This window comes from Falco punctatus (genome assembly GCF_963210335.1).
Source record: "Falco punctatus genome assembly, chromosome: 9".
In the NCBI taxonomy this organism is placed as follows: domain Eukaryota; kingdom Metazoa; phylum Chordata; class Aves; order Falconiformes; family Falconidae; genus Falco; species Falco punctatus.
In genome coordinates this window covers 41,576,995-41,592,789 of record NC_137589.1, presented here as the reverse complement: position 1 = coordinate 41,592,789, position 15,795 = coordinate 41,576,995, and the positions used below count along the sequence as shown (strand labels likewise).

At 49.7% G+C, this 15,795-nt stretch overlaps 1 protein-coding gene across 5 annotated transcripts in view; it reads right to left on the bottom strand.

The window, feature by feature from the left end:
• Positions 1-15,097, bottom strand: part of GARNL3 (GTPase activating Rap/RanGAP domain like 3) — an 83,268-nt gene extending 68,171 nt beyond the window's left edge. For all 5 annotated transcript variants that reach the window (XM_080401451.1, XM_080401454.1, XM_080401452.1 and 2 more), the window contains exons 1-3: positions 10,144-15,097; positions 9,428-9,475; positions 7,988-8,107 (exon numbers count right to left, since the gene is read on the bottom strand). The gene's annotated coding sequence lies outside the window, so the exon portion shown is untranslated. The remainder of the gene's footprint in view (positions 1-7,987; positions 8,108-9,427; positions 9,476-10,143) is intronic.
• Positions 15,098-15,795: the final 698 nt, after the last annotated feature.

The window sequence follows — 15,795 nt, the reverse complement described above, 5'->3', positions numbered from 1 at the left end:
GTCCTCCCTCTGAAAACAGGACTTTATTACAATATGTGGATGATCTCTTAATTGCTATCCCTACTAAAGACTACTGTTGCCAATGGATGGTAAGCCTACTTAATTTCCTGAGATTAAATGGATACTGAGTACCGCAGCAAAGGGCTCAAATAAGTTACACAAGTCTGCATTATCTGGGATATGAGGTATCTGAAGGATAAGAACTGATGAGAGAATGGAAAGAAGCTATTTGTCAAACACCTGAGTCCACCACAGTAAAGGAGTTACGAACCTTTTTGGGTATGACCGGGTGGTGCCATTTGTGGATATATAATTACGGCCTATTGGTTAAGCCATTATACCAGATATTAAAAGGAAACTCAACTTTGTTAGAACAGTCTAAATGCAAAAAAATGCAAAAAAGCTTTTCAGCAATTGAAGCAGAAATTAATGAAGGCCCCTGCTTTGAGTCTCCCAGATGTAACCAAGCCATTTCTTCTGTTCTCCTATGAAAAGCAAAGAGTAGCTCTGGGAGTTCTGGCCCAGGACATGCCATATAAATGCGCAGTTGCACACTTCTCCAAACAGTTGGATGAAGTAGCTAAAGGATGTCCAGGCTGCCTGAGGGCAGTAGCAGCAGTAACCCTGAACATTCAGGAAGCCCAAAAGTTTACACTGGAGCAAAGAATGACTGTATTTGTGTCCCACGTGGTAACTGCTGTTTTAGAACAAAAAGGGTAACCATTGATTATCCCCCTCCCATTTTATGAAATGGGAGCCAGTCTGGTAGACCTTGATGATGTCACCATAACAACCACTAACTTTGTCAATCCAGCTTGTTTCCTCAGTGGCAATGTGGCTGGACCTGTAGAGCATGACCGTCTACAAACAATAGGAGGTACATTCCAGCTGCCCAGATCTAAAGGATCAACCTATCAAGGATGCTGAGAATGCGTATGTTGATGGAAACGGTTACGTGCAGCAGGGACAACGAAAAGCTGGATATGTGGTAACTACTTACCAGAAGGTAATCAAAGCCTGCCCGTTACCTGCCAGAACATTGGCCCAGAAGGCAGAACTGATGGCATTAACAAGGCCTTAACACTGGCCAAGGGTAAAAGAATAAACATATGGACAGACTCAAGTATGCCTTTGGAGTGGTGCGTGCTCATGGAGCTATCTGGAAGAAACAAGGGCTCTTACTGGCCCAAGGGAAAGGAGTAAAATATGCTACCAAAATTCTGAAGTTATTGGAAGCAGTGAATGAACTGGAGGAAGTGGCTGTCATCCACTGTAGGAGCCATCAAAAGGGAAACTTCAGGAAATAGGAAACACCTTTCCAGATAAAGTGTCAAAATGAGCAGCAGAACAGATGGTAACAAATGCCATTGATCCCTGAAGGTAAAAAAACTTGTGCATGAAATAACACCAGAATACTCCAAGGAAGATCAAAAAATGATACAAGACTTAGACACGAGTAGGAAAGAGAGGTGGTTCTGCACTCTTGATGGGAAGATCATGAATCCTGAGCACTCAACTCTGTTAATTATTAAAGAAGACCATGAAGCAACCCACTGGAGAGTAGAACCCCTCTGTAAATACTTGACTGGGAAGTTGGTGTGCCAGAATTTGTACACAAAAATAAACCAGATAACCAAACAATGTGAGGTATGTTTAAAGAATAATCCTAACATTACTATAAAGCTCCAGCTGGGAAATAGAGGGAAAGGGAAAACTGCCAGGTTAGCATTGGCAGATAGATTTTTCAGAACTCCCAAGAAGAGAGGGGTATCATTACTTATTGGTACTCAGAACACCTTTTCTGGAAGGCCTGAGGCCTTCCCATGTAGAACTAACCAGGCTAGAGAAGTTACTAAGAAGTTACTGAATGACATAATCCTACAGTTTGGGGTCCCAGATGTAATCTCATTAGATAGGTGACCCAACTCCTGTGACAAAATAATGTAGCAAGTGGGCAAGGCCTTAGGTATAGATTGGCAGTTACATACTCCCTATTGACCACAGGCTAGTGGTCAGGTAGAAAAAAAATGAATAATTTAATTAAACAACAGCTAGCAAAAATCTGTCAAGAAGCAAGCCTCTATTGGTATCAAGACCTCCCAGTTGCTGTTCTCAGGGTTTGAACTAAGCCTCAAGCAAAAGAAGGTTAAGCTGTTTTGAATTGCTTTGAAATTCCCAAGAGCTTTTCTCCAAAATATCCTTTCCAGAGATACTGATATTCAGGTCCTGGACCGAACACCATACTTGAGGTTGTTTTACAGCAGGGCAGCAAAGTTTTGTAGAACAAATGAGGCTGAGAGACTGCCCAGACACATTCTCCTCCATGTTCTCCCACACCCATGTGGCAGCACCTTCAGAAAACACTTTTCTATTTGTTCCTGATAGTTCTATAAACATCTCTAACAAAATTTCACCAATGTCCTCCCCCCTGAAGCAGTGTGCTGCTGTTATCACAGATAGCAATGCAAAGATGTTCAAAGGAAATGGTCAGAAACACTTGGAAGCTAAAGGTCACAATAAGCAGGAAAAGAAAATACTTTACCATGTACATGAAACTGTTGGAAACTTTTTGCCAGCGCAAAGTGGAAATTTCCAGCTACCTGCAGGAGACAGTAATCTTTTGTTAAAAGGCCTGAATCTACATAAATCAAGCAGTCATACCAGACATTGGATTTTCAAATTTTTGTTTAAGATAGACAATAAGCAACTTATTTTCATGGGTGACAATACCAGCAAACATTGTCCTAAAAGAGGTATGAATTTCCCCTCTTCCTAACAGGCAGTCATGTGGAAAGCCATCATCACGTACTGATGTTGACAATAACCGTTCTATGCAGAGTATTTTAGTGGACATAAAAATGGGAAGAAGGAGGAATTAAGTCTACTGGGAGGGAAGTAACTGCTGCTGTATGAAATACAAAAAGGTATCACAGAAAAGGAGGCAGAAAGTAAATGAGAGGGTAAGCAAACCCTTAATGCAATAAACAACAGTGGTCCTATGTATGCATCCATGAAAACAAGCTGCATTCAAAAATAAAGCACTAAACTTAACACCCCACCCCACAAAAAAACCATCAACAACCCCCCCCAAATATCCCCCAAAAGACAAAGGTAATTAATATTTTAACCTTGAATGTAAACAGGATATGGGTATTAGATGTCAGTCCTCTCTGACACTTACTAGCAACCATATACACCCTCCTTCGGAAGATTTTAATGCGTCAGGCTCACATGCTACAATACACCTTTGAATGTCTGTGCAAACCTATCGCTTATGTTAACAGCGGACCTAATGAAAACGGAGATGTGCGAAGTTGTCCAAGGGCCTAACAGCAGCCCCCAGAAATATCCCTAGTGACACCCACCCCTGGACCCTTGCTACCCACAGCATTCCCCTTTGAATCTTTCCTGCTCATCACACTTTGTGACAAAGGGTCCTGTAATGGTTCAGCACCCATGATGATGCTCAAAACACGATGTCTGGCTTCATGAGCAAAAGGGTGGGGTGTGTTTGTTTTGGTTCCCCCCCCCCCCCCCCCAAATAAAGAACGTGGTCACTAGGAATAGTACCCAAAGATGTAAAAAACCCTCCAGATTTTGAAATAAAAAAGTAAAATAAAAAAATTAGCCTGAGCCTGACTGCTAGAATGTACTTGGGTATGTAACCTGCATGTCCAAGTGTTTTGTGCTCGGTAACCTGCCAAATGACAGGGTAGTAACATACTCATCTGGTGTATCTTGTACTACATTTTCATACACCAGTTGCAAAAAACATCTCTTTGAGCATCTTCAACCTTGACAATCAACTCCAATAGTCTTGATTCCACTGGTTTTCTAAAGAAGGGAACGTTTCGCTCCCTCCAGCACCTCTGCTGACAAGTTGTCGGTTACTGTTATCTCCTCCAGCACCCACTGGTGGTCTCCGTTTTGAGACTAGAAGGGCAGGTGGGACCACCTAAACCTCAAAGAAGCTGCCTATCCCCCTCCAGAAAAAGACTCACTAGATAGCTTTTTCTACCATCTAAGCTTCTCCAGCCAGCACGCTTCCTACCAGCCCACCTCATTAAACAGAGGATTAGCCCCTGCCTACTGCTTTTCCTGACCCTCCTACTGAACCCCTTCACCAGCAGAAGTACCTTGCTGAGCCCAGGGGTTTTTACAGTCCTGAGAACACCTAAAGCTGGAAAAAAAAAAAAAGAGCAGAATGCCCCGACTGTGCCTTCTGATGCTCATCACCACCACGCAACAGGCTCACGGCAAAACCCATCTCTCACCTTGTTGACCTCTGGGAAACCGTACACTTGGCAGCCCTCGTTCTTCTGCTCCTGCATTTCCTAGATAAATCCTTCCCTCTTGCACTGCTCTATGCTATCCGGGTTCCCAAAGGTCCAGCCTCGTCGCCTGTATGCTTCTCTGACATCGTCACAAGTATCGCAGCACCTGCAAGAGCACAGTCATCATCTTATCATCTTTACAGCAATAAAGAGACACTCCAGCTCAGGACTCCAATCCCCGGTGGATTTCATTTCAACAAATCAACATCAAAGCAAACATCAGGGACCACGTTTCGGTGTCCAGTCCAACGCACCTGAAGGAGCTTGAGCTTCCCGACGTACTTTTTGAGATTTTGGCAGGAGGATGCAAGCTGTTTTAATGCAGCGCTTAAGTCTGAAGAGGACTTTAGCCGTCCATTCAGACAGCCAAGTCAATCCTCGGCAAAGAAATTTGCTGCAGAAACGACATCACTCTCCCACAGTTCTGAGCAGCTTGGAACTTGCCCACGTGAACAAAGCATCTGCCTGTTTCTATTCCTCCCTTCCTCTGTTTTTAGGGCAAGACTGCCGACATCGGAGGCAGGGTTAACGGCAAACTTTCTTCATTGCTCTTCTACCTCTGGACAACGTCTCGCTCACCAGAAAAAAAACCAATAGTCTGTCTTGGTTCCGTGTTGTGCTGGACAAAACAAAAAGTTGAAGGCCGGAATCATGAATCCCTCAAGACAGAAACTTCTCTGGGGAAGGACGCAACTTGACAGATGGCCGCGATTGAGAGACGGGACACAGCTTGATGCAAGCAAGCGTCACTTTTTTTTAAAGGCTTTGTTAAGACTTTGTCTAAAGCAGACCCAAACAGCAAGTTGCAACTGATACCGGAATTGTTACACAAACGACACTTCAAATAGCAGACAACAGCGCATAACGCGTAATCCCGTCCCAAGATACGCAGGGAACACAGTTATACATTGCTGCGGAACTAGATCAGAGTGGGAATCTCCCAAGCGGAAAACTGACACTCAGTCCTCCAGAAAAACGGTGCTGACAATGCACACACATGAACCACTGGCTTACTAGAATCTCCAAGGAATTTCTGTCTTTGTCACGACTTTACAATTCTGCCAGTGCCTGTGCCGCCTGTGTGTTGAATGCATAGCCACAGTACAGCTGGGGCACAAACTCGCGGAGTTTTATGTTCTTAAGTGCAGAAGGCTGCAGAGGGACTCGTAAAAGAGGAGATGAGAGCTGGTGACAGCTGAAACACGCCAAAGGGCAAGACATGCCTCCAGAAAACTCAAACAGGACCTTTGTTTTTCCAAAAACCAAAACAAATACCAAAGGTCCGCAAGCTTTGGAGCTCGGAATAAGCGAGCCAAGGAACTGCACGTCTAAGATTTTCAAGAACACGGGCTCCTATTAGGAGAGGTCCCTGAAAACCAGGCTGTTTCAGGATTTGTGAGTGAAGGACAGGACCAAGTCTGCTGGATTACAAAAGCCCTCTAAGGCCCACTGTCTAGGCACCGCCGCACTACCCTCTTATGAGCCTCAAAAAGGTGGCTTCTTGGATAACTAAGGCCGGGGCAGGTGATAATGCAGACACTGCTGAGGGGACAAAAATGTTATCGGGACCCTCTTTGTTGAGATTGGGAGGCAGATCAGGTGGACAGAAGTGAGTATCAAAGACATCTGTATTAGCCACAGGGGGGGGAAAAAAAAAAAAGAAAAAAGAAAAAAGAAAGAGATTTAAATTAGAAAGTATGAAATATGCATGAAAATCAATCATTAACCTCGCTTCTTTAATCAAATACTTTATGGTAGTCATGGTCAAGCAAATACGAACTTTTAGGAAAGTATACCCATTCTTAAACCACTGTACCAGACTCACTTTCTACAGCTTACAACACTCAGACAAGTTGAAAGGACGCTTAAGAATTCAACCAGTATGGGTTTTGATCCTGTAATTACACTAAAAGATAGTGTCGGGAAGAATGCAGCTTAATAATTCCCATGCTTTGTCAAAGCCATGATTCCTGCCATTTGAAGAACACCACCTGTACAACACACGGAGTCTTTCAAGATACAGCAACTAGTAACAGCTTTCCGAATGTAATCGGTAGCTGCCCCGTCGAGTAGTCTCCGAGAGCACCCAGAGGTACCGCACACAGCTTAGATACCATAAAGAAACCGCAGTGCGCAAAACCCCACATGCAAAGTTTCATGCTGTTAACATGGTCCTCCACTTGCATGCAGATATGACACATGACGCTGGAAAACTCGGCCCGTGTTAAAAGGAAGGAAGCGGTAAATAACAATAATAAAAAAATAAAAAATTCAACCCTCTATCGCCATCCAATGGAAATTAATGAGATGACAGCCCAGCACAGAATGCAGCCTACCACAGAAATCATTAAGCTATTAACTATTTTAATGCAACTATGATCAGGAAAAGCCTCCACATACCACTCCATAATATTTAAGGTCAATGGTAAAGAAAATGTATTTTTAACTAAGAAATTTAAAGCGCCGAAGCAGCTAAGTGGCAGAACCAGGCCTCGTCCCTAGCGTAGCCCTAGTCCAAGGCCGGTTTAAAACCCAGTCCAGTTGATCAGTGGGAGAACAGAGAAACAACAGATGACCAATTTGTGCACACAGGCACTCTCAGAAACGCCAGTGTTTTTAGAAAATTTAGTATACGAATTCCTTGTTCAAAGACGAAGCGCGCTTGAAGGAGCATGTGAGTTAAGGAGGAGCTAGGAACTGAGAAGATGCATCACCTGGGACAGAGTCTAAATACAGAAAGGCTGCTAAGTGGCACAATAGGAAGAACTCCATCACCACATTCCCATGACAACAGGAGAAGCTCTCGTACCTACCCCACTGTTCAGCTCTTGGCTTAGTTTAGCCTTTCAGCTTCAAGAACAGAAAAGTTAAATCTGCGTTACATCAAATCAGCAAACTCAGTTCATGCCAATACACGGAACTACACTATCTCCCAGAACAGATAATAAGGAGCTCACGTTTTAGAAAGACAAAGTCGGGACAGCATTACCATTACATTGCAACACTACCAGAATCGTTCCTGGTTTGTATTGAAGTTAAACAATGAAGTCGTAACACGTAAAAAATGCAGACAAGAGGTTTATGTAGCAGAGGACCACTTACTCCAACTTGTAACTCAACATATTTCAGTTGATCTATCAGTTATCAGGTATGCATTAACACACACCAAGTAAACGCAGTAAGATGATAGTTTAGGCTTAAGGGTCAAGTCCAGTGGAGCCTTCCCTGGAGAGAGGCTCTTTCCTCGAACCAGCTCGTCCCATCTGTCAGCCTCCTAGGCTTTAAAGATGCAACCCAAGTCAAGTTTTGCCAGAACAGCTGCTTGATTTCTAGTAGGAAAAGCCTAGTCACTCAGCAGCTTTGCTCCTGAAATGCATCAACGAGTCCTTGTCTCGGTTTCAGAGGGACTAGGCAAAGACTTGCCTCGCAAAAGTACCGAGCATTATACACACACACACACACACACACACACACACGAGCTTGTCTGATCTGCCAGGGTAATAGATTTGTGTCCTATAAACTCTTCAAGAGTTTGTGGTGTTTAAAACACTGTGAATTCAGCCGTCCCTTGTTCCCATGAATCTCATAGCAGGCACACGGCGATGGAAAGACTAAGAGAACATGCATCCAACAATGGCAGAATAGCATCTTACCGTGTCTCTCTGCTTCTGGAGTCACACGACTGGCAGCTTTATCCAAGCGTTGTTTAATCGGCTTGTGCTCTATGTCCAGCTGCTGCTCGCCTGCTACGTCCATGGCATTGATGCTCAAATCTGAAAGCAGCGAGCACGGAAAGCGGTCTATGAACACTCAAGTGTTACGGCCTGCGGCAAGCTGAGGAAGTGCAAAGACAGAACCTTTCAGCCAGCAGGGTAAAAATGTGCCAAACCGGGAGAGCGTGTACTGCTAGGGCCAAGTGACCTACAGGGAATAAAACGCACGGTGCAGCACGCTAGATGGCCCTCTCAGGTACAGGGCTCGGTGTCCAAGAAGGACCGTTTCCAACTTCCAAGAAAGCGCTACCCTGAAAGGCAGACGCGCTTAAGGCAAAAAGCCAAAAGCAAACCCCTCAAAGCCCAGAACCATTTTCAGGAACACAGGAGTTAAGACTAAAATTGGTTGAAAGCTGCCTCCTACCTCTTCCCCTGCCACCTTTCCCCCTTCAACATCAACACATTTCCTGCTGATCCCTTTTCACAAAAAAGATTGAGGCCTGTGCTGTCAGCTTGGTATCGAAGCACCACAATGCGCTTGCCGGCTACACGCTCTCTTAGAAGGCTGACAGCTTCTCCGCACACAAGAGCCGAGGCTTCCAGTCTCTCTGGCCTTCCCACGCCCTGTTAAACGTGAGGAAGGCAAAGACCGGTAACAACTCGGGGGGTCAGGAGGAAGTCAAGACGCACTACAGCTAGAGCCCAGCGCATTACCCAAAGGCATTACCACAACAGAACAAGAGGCAGGAACGATCGGTAGACAGGCAGATAACATGCACGGCAGTAATACCCAGTCAGACTTGCAGGACTTCCAGTCACTTCATCCCACAACTTTGTTTTGCATTTAGTTAAAAGGTAATCAGATTCTTAACGCTCATTCTGCTTTTATAACTTCTGGAGAAAGGCTAACCCGTGGCATTGGCATTACAGTCACAATTCAAGTACAAAAGTCACGGCAAAGCTGAGCCTTGCCAAGTGACTTCCAAAGCAGGCTCTCGAGCCTTTCAACAAGACAGTCAAGTCTGGAGTCCCAAGGGAACTCTGTGCCAGCTCTGTCAGTACGGCTGAGCTCTCTGACAAAGTACACCGCCATGCAGAAATGTAAAGTGGGTTTATACCTCAGGCTCATTTACAATCCAGAAAAATAATACTGCCCGACTGGACGCCCTGGTTTAAGCGCCCAGCAGGCCTGGCTGCGTAACCACGAGCGACCACCAATTCCTCCCAGTCTGCTGCCCAAGCAGCAGCGCAGCACTCTGAAGCAGCGGGCACACTCGAGGACCTCGTCGGCCCTCGGCAACTGCAGACGTTATCCTTCCACAGTCAGCAGTCCGACTCACAAGCACAAGGCATATGTGGAAAAGTAACATCTAGACTGACCTTCAGTTTAGCTCCCCTTGATTTGTCAGCGTACGGTTCCGGATGAACCTAGGTACAAAGGAAAAACAAGAGCCCCGTTTCACTCGGAAGCAAATCAAAAGGCCTCTTCCCCTCGGCTGCTCTGGCCCAGGAGCTGACTGTCAAGACACAGGATCAGCGAGACACCTCCCGACCCTCCCCGGTAGCTAAGCGCTTGCCGTTCCGTAATGCTTTTTAGAGAAATCAGCAATCGGGGGCGAGGGGTGGGGATCCCACCGCCGGCTTCCTTTTCTTTCTCTCGCCTGCAGACGGCGGGAAGAGGCGCCTGAGGCACCCCCCTGCGATAGCGTTACAGCAGGCCCAAGGCAGCCTCTGCGGCCCCCAGCCCCAGCCCGCTGCCACGGCCACGGCCAGCGGCTGGGGGAAAGACAAAGCCCCGCGGAGAGCTGCTGCTGCGGCGGCTGCCCGGGCAGCCCGCAGGCGGCGGGGGGGGGGCGCCGAGAAAAAAAAGAAAGAAAGCAGCACCGTGAGGAGCCCGCTGACCACCGTCACTGCCGGGCAGTCGAGACCCGCCGGCAGCCCCGCCGGCCCCGGGCCGCCCGCCCGCCTCAGCCGCCACCAGGCGCTCCCTGCCGCGGCCGAGCGCCGGCCCGCCACGCCCCCCCGGCCGGCCGCTGCCCCCCGGCGAGGCCCGGGCTCGCCCGCGGCCCCCGGCCGCCCTCAGCCCGCCCGCTCACCCAGCGCGCCGCCGCACGTCCCGGCCCGAAAGTCCTCCAGGCTCCCGGGGAAGGCCCCGCACCGCCACAGCCGCTCCAGGGCGCCGCGTGGCCGGAAATAAACCCACCTTCCTACGCCCACCGCCGCCGGCCCCGCCCACGCCCACCGGCCCCGGCCCGCCGGGCAGCGCGGCCCGAACCGGCCGAGGAGGGTCTGGGGCTCCCGCTCTGCGCCGGGGCGCGAAGGGGCTCGGTGCCACCGCGGGCTCCTCCGACCCGGCCCCCGGGCCTCTGCGGGGGCCGCCCGCGGGGTGCGGGCTGCGCCGAGCGCGGCTACCGGGCGCGGGGCGAGAGGCAGGCGTAGGAAAGACCCCGCTCCCTTGTCCCACCTGCACCCCTTCGTTCTGGTAACACCTCGCTTTCCCGTCACAGGGAACGGCTGTGAAGTCAAGAGGTTAAATCGTGCAACAGCTCGAGATGGCTTACTTGTGCAAGGAAAAAAAATGTGCACGAGCTTTTCCTAAGCCACATATATTTGCACCACTGCTTCTTCCTACTCAAAAAAAGTGCAGTCCTGCAAAATCTCTTCTATTTGAAAAGAGAACAATTTGACATTGCTGTTACTAACAGATGCTTCCAAATGCAAACAGAGCAAATGCACCCCCTCTTTCCCACAGCAAAATAGAACGTGCCTCTGGGGTGGGCACAAGACGGGAACCCTGTGATGCTGCAGCTGTTCTGCTGCAGGGAAAGAAGGTTCGGAGGCTGCTCCAGCTTCTGAGCTTCCACAACAGCGGCTTTGGGCTGCTAATGCAACAGCCCGACATTCCTGTGGAAGCTGAGTAAGCTCGGTTTTGCTCAGCTAACGACTACAAAGTCGTTCTTCTGAAGCAAGCAGTGGAGTCATAGTGTACTGCCCGTGTGGGTTAGTGTCCCATAACCAAGGGGAAAAGCATGTCTGCCATCCTGCTCTTGTGTCTGAGCTCCAGCAACTAGCAAACTAGTTGTCCGATATAAAAGTTGACTAATGAGTTGGTAAGTGTACAGAAGCTGCGCTGTATCCCTCGGGTCTCTGCCACTCCCTGGGGTGGTGGCCCAGCACTGAGTTGTGACTAAAGCAAGCCCAGTGGCACCCACGTGTGTGTGAGTTTCTCCTTTAACAACAGCAATCGCTGGGGCTTATATGTAGGACCCCACCAGCCGCCCCCCACCGCCCTCCGTGCCTTGTGCCGTGTTTTCCTCATACCGTTGTCTCTCCCTCGGTAACGGGGTGGAGGCACGGACAGAAAGAACCACGAACCACCCGACTGTTAAAGCCATCAGATGCAAAGGATTTAACCGCGCGAGCCACGCGGGTGCTTTGTGGTACGGAGGCAGCGCGCAATGGTGGCAGGGCTCCGAGTGGGCAAAGGGCAGAGCGAAGCGGACCCTGCAGCCGCAGCGAGCAGCTCCCGTGGTCGGGCCGTGTGAACTGGGCCGAGGTCCCGGCCCGTGCTCAGCACAGGGTCGGTGGGGCGCTGCAGCCACCTGGCGGCCAGTTGTCAGTACTGCAGCAGCCTGGTTGGTGGAGCGCTGGTCACAGGGCCGTGATCACCAGGTTGCAGGCTCGTGCTCCATTCTTCTGATGCTTTCCAGTCTTTCTCTTGCCTGCTTCCTTATTTCTAGAGTTTTGGAATAAGTTCAGGGAGCTCTGTTTGCAACTGGTGGCAAGCTCTGGACAGAAGGCGTGCTCTCCCTTGCAGAGCGGGTAGCTGACTGAGGGAGGAGGAGAACAAACCACCACGAGTCTCCAGTGATGCTGCACAAAGTCTTTAATGAGAAGGAGGAAATGCAGTGGCACAGAACAGACTCCAAGACACATGTCTGCAGGGTTCAGGGAGGTACAGAGGGAGAACGGCCCATTTCCCAAGGACAAACTCCACACAAAGCGCTTGCCTTTTCCCATTCTGCTCTAGCCGGTGGCAATCCCAGGCCACCAAGAGCAGTCCCTAACTCCAGCACCCTCCTCCCTCTCATCAGGAGATTCAGCAAAGTAGAAGAGAATGAGCCCTTTCTCGAGGGGCTCAGAGAAAACCAGTTTATGAGCCAGAGGAGACACGGCAGGGGTGGGGGGGTGGGGGGCGCTGCCATACAGCGAGGAGCAGCAGGCGCGGGTCCGTCCTGCCAGGTGGGATAAGGACACCCAACCTGCCTTTAAGGCAAGGGAATGCTCGAGCTGCTGCAGGGTTTCTGTCTTCCTTCCCACTCCAAAGGGGGTGATCCGCCATCTTCAGCAGTTCAGACTGCAGCGGGGGATAGGCAGACACAGCCCTGACCCCCCCAGACCAAAGGAGCCCCCAGAAGAGATGGGAACCCCCCCAGCGCTGAGTGAGCTCCCAACAGCAGCTGACAGAGAGGATCCCACGGCCGTGCTCTGAGGGAAGGAGGTGAGGATGGGGCCCGGCAGGGTCACCACCACCGGGGAGGCCTCAATGGCCACGATCGAGTCTGCGCAGCGGGCGACACAGGGCTCACTGCAGCTGCTTGCAAGAGGGGTCGCGCCCGAAGCGCCGCAGGGGCGTGGAGGACAGGGTCTGAAGCAAGACATCTCTCGGTGAGGGAGGCAAAGCTGAAACACAGAGCAGGCAGTGAGCACGAACCTCGGTATCGGTCTGCCCTTCCTTTCCTCAGCTCTCTCCACGGACACACTTTGTTTTAAAAACGGACAGCGTGCCTAGGTGTGCCACGACCCTCATTGTGCCCTGCAAGTGGCACGGCACGGGAAGGCTGGCTCACTTTTGGAGTAGGACCCAGCAGAGTGGGTTTCAAGCACCTGTGGAAAGACTGATCGTACCCCCATCTCCGGAAAAAACACTGCACTGAAGAAGGTGCTGGATGCACTGGGGCATTTGGTTAGAGACCATCTGCCGGTGGCAGAAGTTCTGTTGGGCAGACCTCCCTGCTGCTGAACCCCACTGATCCCCTTCTGCCGGAAGGAACCCCCCCTCTTCCCCAGCCAGCCCCATCAAGGGGGAAAGAGGTGACAGCCCTTAAAGAGTTCTATTGCAGGGCCAACATGAGGCAGCCCAAGGATCAACCTGAGCAGCCACCATGACAGCCGTTCAGCCCACAGCGAGAGATGGAGCAGACTCAGGCTTACCTCGTTCGTCGAGGAAAGGGAGGCAAGAGAGGAGGATGCAGGGCCTGGAGCAGCGCAGGCTTTTATGCTGTGTCCCAGGGCCCTGGGGGGGCACTGACATTCCTTCCTCATGAAGCATCTGAAAACCCAGTAGTTATTGCTTGCTGAGGCCTTGCTGGTGATTAAGCCCTTGCCTCTTTCATCTGAAGTGTTTTGCTCCTGCTGCATATCGTCAAACATCAATATAATTAATTTGTGTCCAAACTTGCTAAGACCAATTGGCTTGGTGTTCTCAGGCTAGCTGTGCAGATATTTTAAGTGGCTTTCCATCACATGAGTTGTGTTCATTTTGTTGCTTTCTTCCTGGTGAGCTTGGCCACCAGTCATGGTGAAATTCAGCTATTAGGGACACCTCGAGTCAGTTCTCAAGCACGTTCGGGGCACGGCCTCAGTCTAAGCCTGGGAGACATCTCTCTCCTAGCGGGCCATTTAGGCTCATGGGTGATGGTGGGAGAAGAGATTCACATCTCCAGAGATGTAATAAAGCTCAATGGCACGGAAGGACCATTGTGGGTGGGAAGGAGGCCTCCTGTAGGCATGAGTGAAGGCCGTGAGGACCTTGCTTATTCTTATTGGGCTCTGCCACAGCCTGTTTTTTCTGTCTATGAGCCAGGGAACAAAGGCAGATTAATAATGGCAAAGAGTAGGCCTGAGGGTTAGGCAAGCCTCTCTCAAGTAATTTCTCCATGGGATCTCCAGAGTCATGCCCGTGAAAACTTGTCCAGGCCCTCACACTTCTCCCAACCAGGGGTCGGGGCTCAGCTTGGGAAGTGCAGAGCCTGTCAGAAACAAGGACATCAGTGCATAGGTGAGTGTTGCTTTTATTCAGGGGTACACAAGCCATTGAGCAGCCACTAAAAGGCAATGTCTTGGAAGACAGAAAATGTAGGACATTGCATAGAAGCACCAGTTGATTAAGAATGGTGCTAAAGCATGTAGAAATGGCCTTAAAGAAAACAGCACTTGGGGCCTGAGCTCTGGTATCCCTGGCAGCTCTGAGGCTGGGGCACCGTGTCCACTGAAGTCCATAGCACCATGATTCATCTCTGTGGTGAGGTCAGGGATTTTCCCAACTCTTCCACATCACAATGACTCCCAGGTGCTCTGGAAGACTGATCTGATGTCCCTTTGTAGTTTGAAATGCATGGAAGGGGCCATCTCATTCCTGACCCAGGGAAAAAAAGAGTCAGGAGCTTTTAGGTCCCTGCCCTGAGCCTCTCCTCAAAAGCAGGCCATTGAGACCTTTGGCCTCCGGGATGACCTTGCTGAGCAAAACAGGCCAATTTGGGTGTAGGTCTCTTCCGGAGAAGGATGCGGGCATCTTTTTGATCACAAAACCAGGATGTGGTAGAGCCTGATGAGCGTAAGCAAGGTCCTCATGGCCATCATTCCTGCCCACAGGGGCGTCCTTCCAGCCCACGATGGACTTTCCTTGCCATTGAGCGTCGCCACATACCTAGTGAGATGAGTCTCTTCTCCTTCATTCTACTGAACATCAGTATGATTGATCTTTGACCCATTTTCATACGGCCAGTTAACGCCCAGGTCTTCAGGCTAGCGAACAAGGAGATTTTCAGTGGATTTGCCTTTGTCACTTTGCCTTTTTCGTGGTCAGCATGGCCGCCAGTCACAGTCATTCTCCTGTATGGGAATGTGCAGTCTTCATGCCCACCTTGAACTTACTCATGGTATACAATGACTTGTGGGGAGACATGTCTCCCAGATTTAGCATGAGTGCCTGCCCTGAAAACACTTGAGAGCTGACTTGATGTGTCCCTCATAGCGGAATTTGATTGTGACTGGGATACTAAATCTCTCAAGTGTTTTCAGGGCAGGCACTCATGCTAAATCTGGGAGACATGTCTCCCCACAAGTCATTGTATACCATGAGTAAGTTCAAGGTGGGCATGAAGACTGCACATTCCCATACAGGAGAATGACTGTGACTGGCGGCCATGCTGACCACGAAAAAGGCAAAGTGACAAAGGCAAATCCACTGAAAATCTCCTTGTTCGCTAGCCTGAAGACCTGGGCGTTAACTGGCCGTATGAAAATGGGTCAAAGATCAATCATACTGATGTTCAGTAGAATGAAGGAGAAGAGACTCATCTCACTAGGTATGTGGCGACGCTCAATGGCAAGGAAAGTCCATCGTGGGCTGGAAGGACGCCCCTGTGGGCAGGAATGATGGCCATGAGGACCTTGCTTACGCTCATCAGGCTCTACCACATCCTGGTTTTGTGATCAAAAAGATGCCCGCATCCTTCTCCGGAAGAGACCTACACCCAAATTGGCCTGTTTTGCTCAGCAAGGTCATCCCGGAGGCCAAAGGTCTCAATGGCCTGCTTTTGAGGAGAGGCTCAGGGCAGGGACCTAAAAGCTCCTGACTCTTTTTTTCCCTGGGTCAGGAATGAGATGGCCCCTTCCATGCATTTCAAACTACAAAGGGACATCAGATCAGTCTTCCAGAGCACCTGGGAGTCATTGTGATGTGG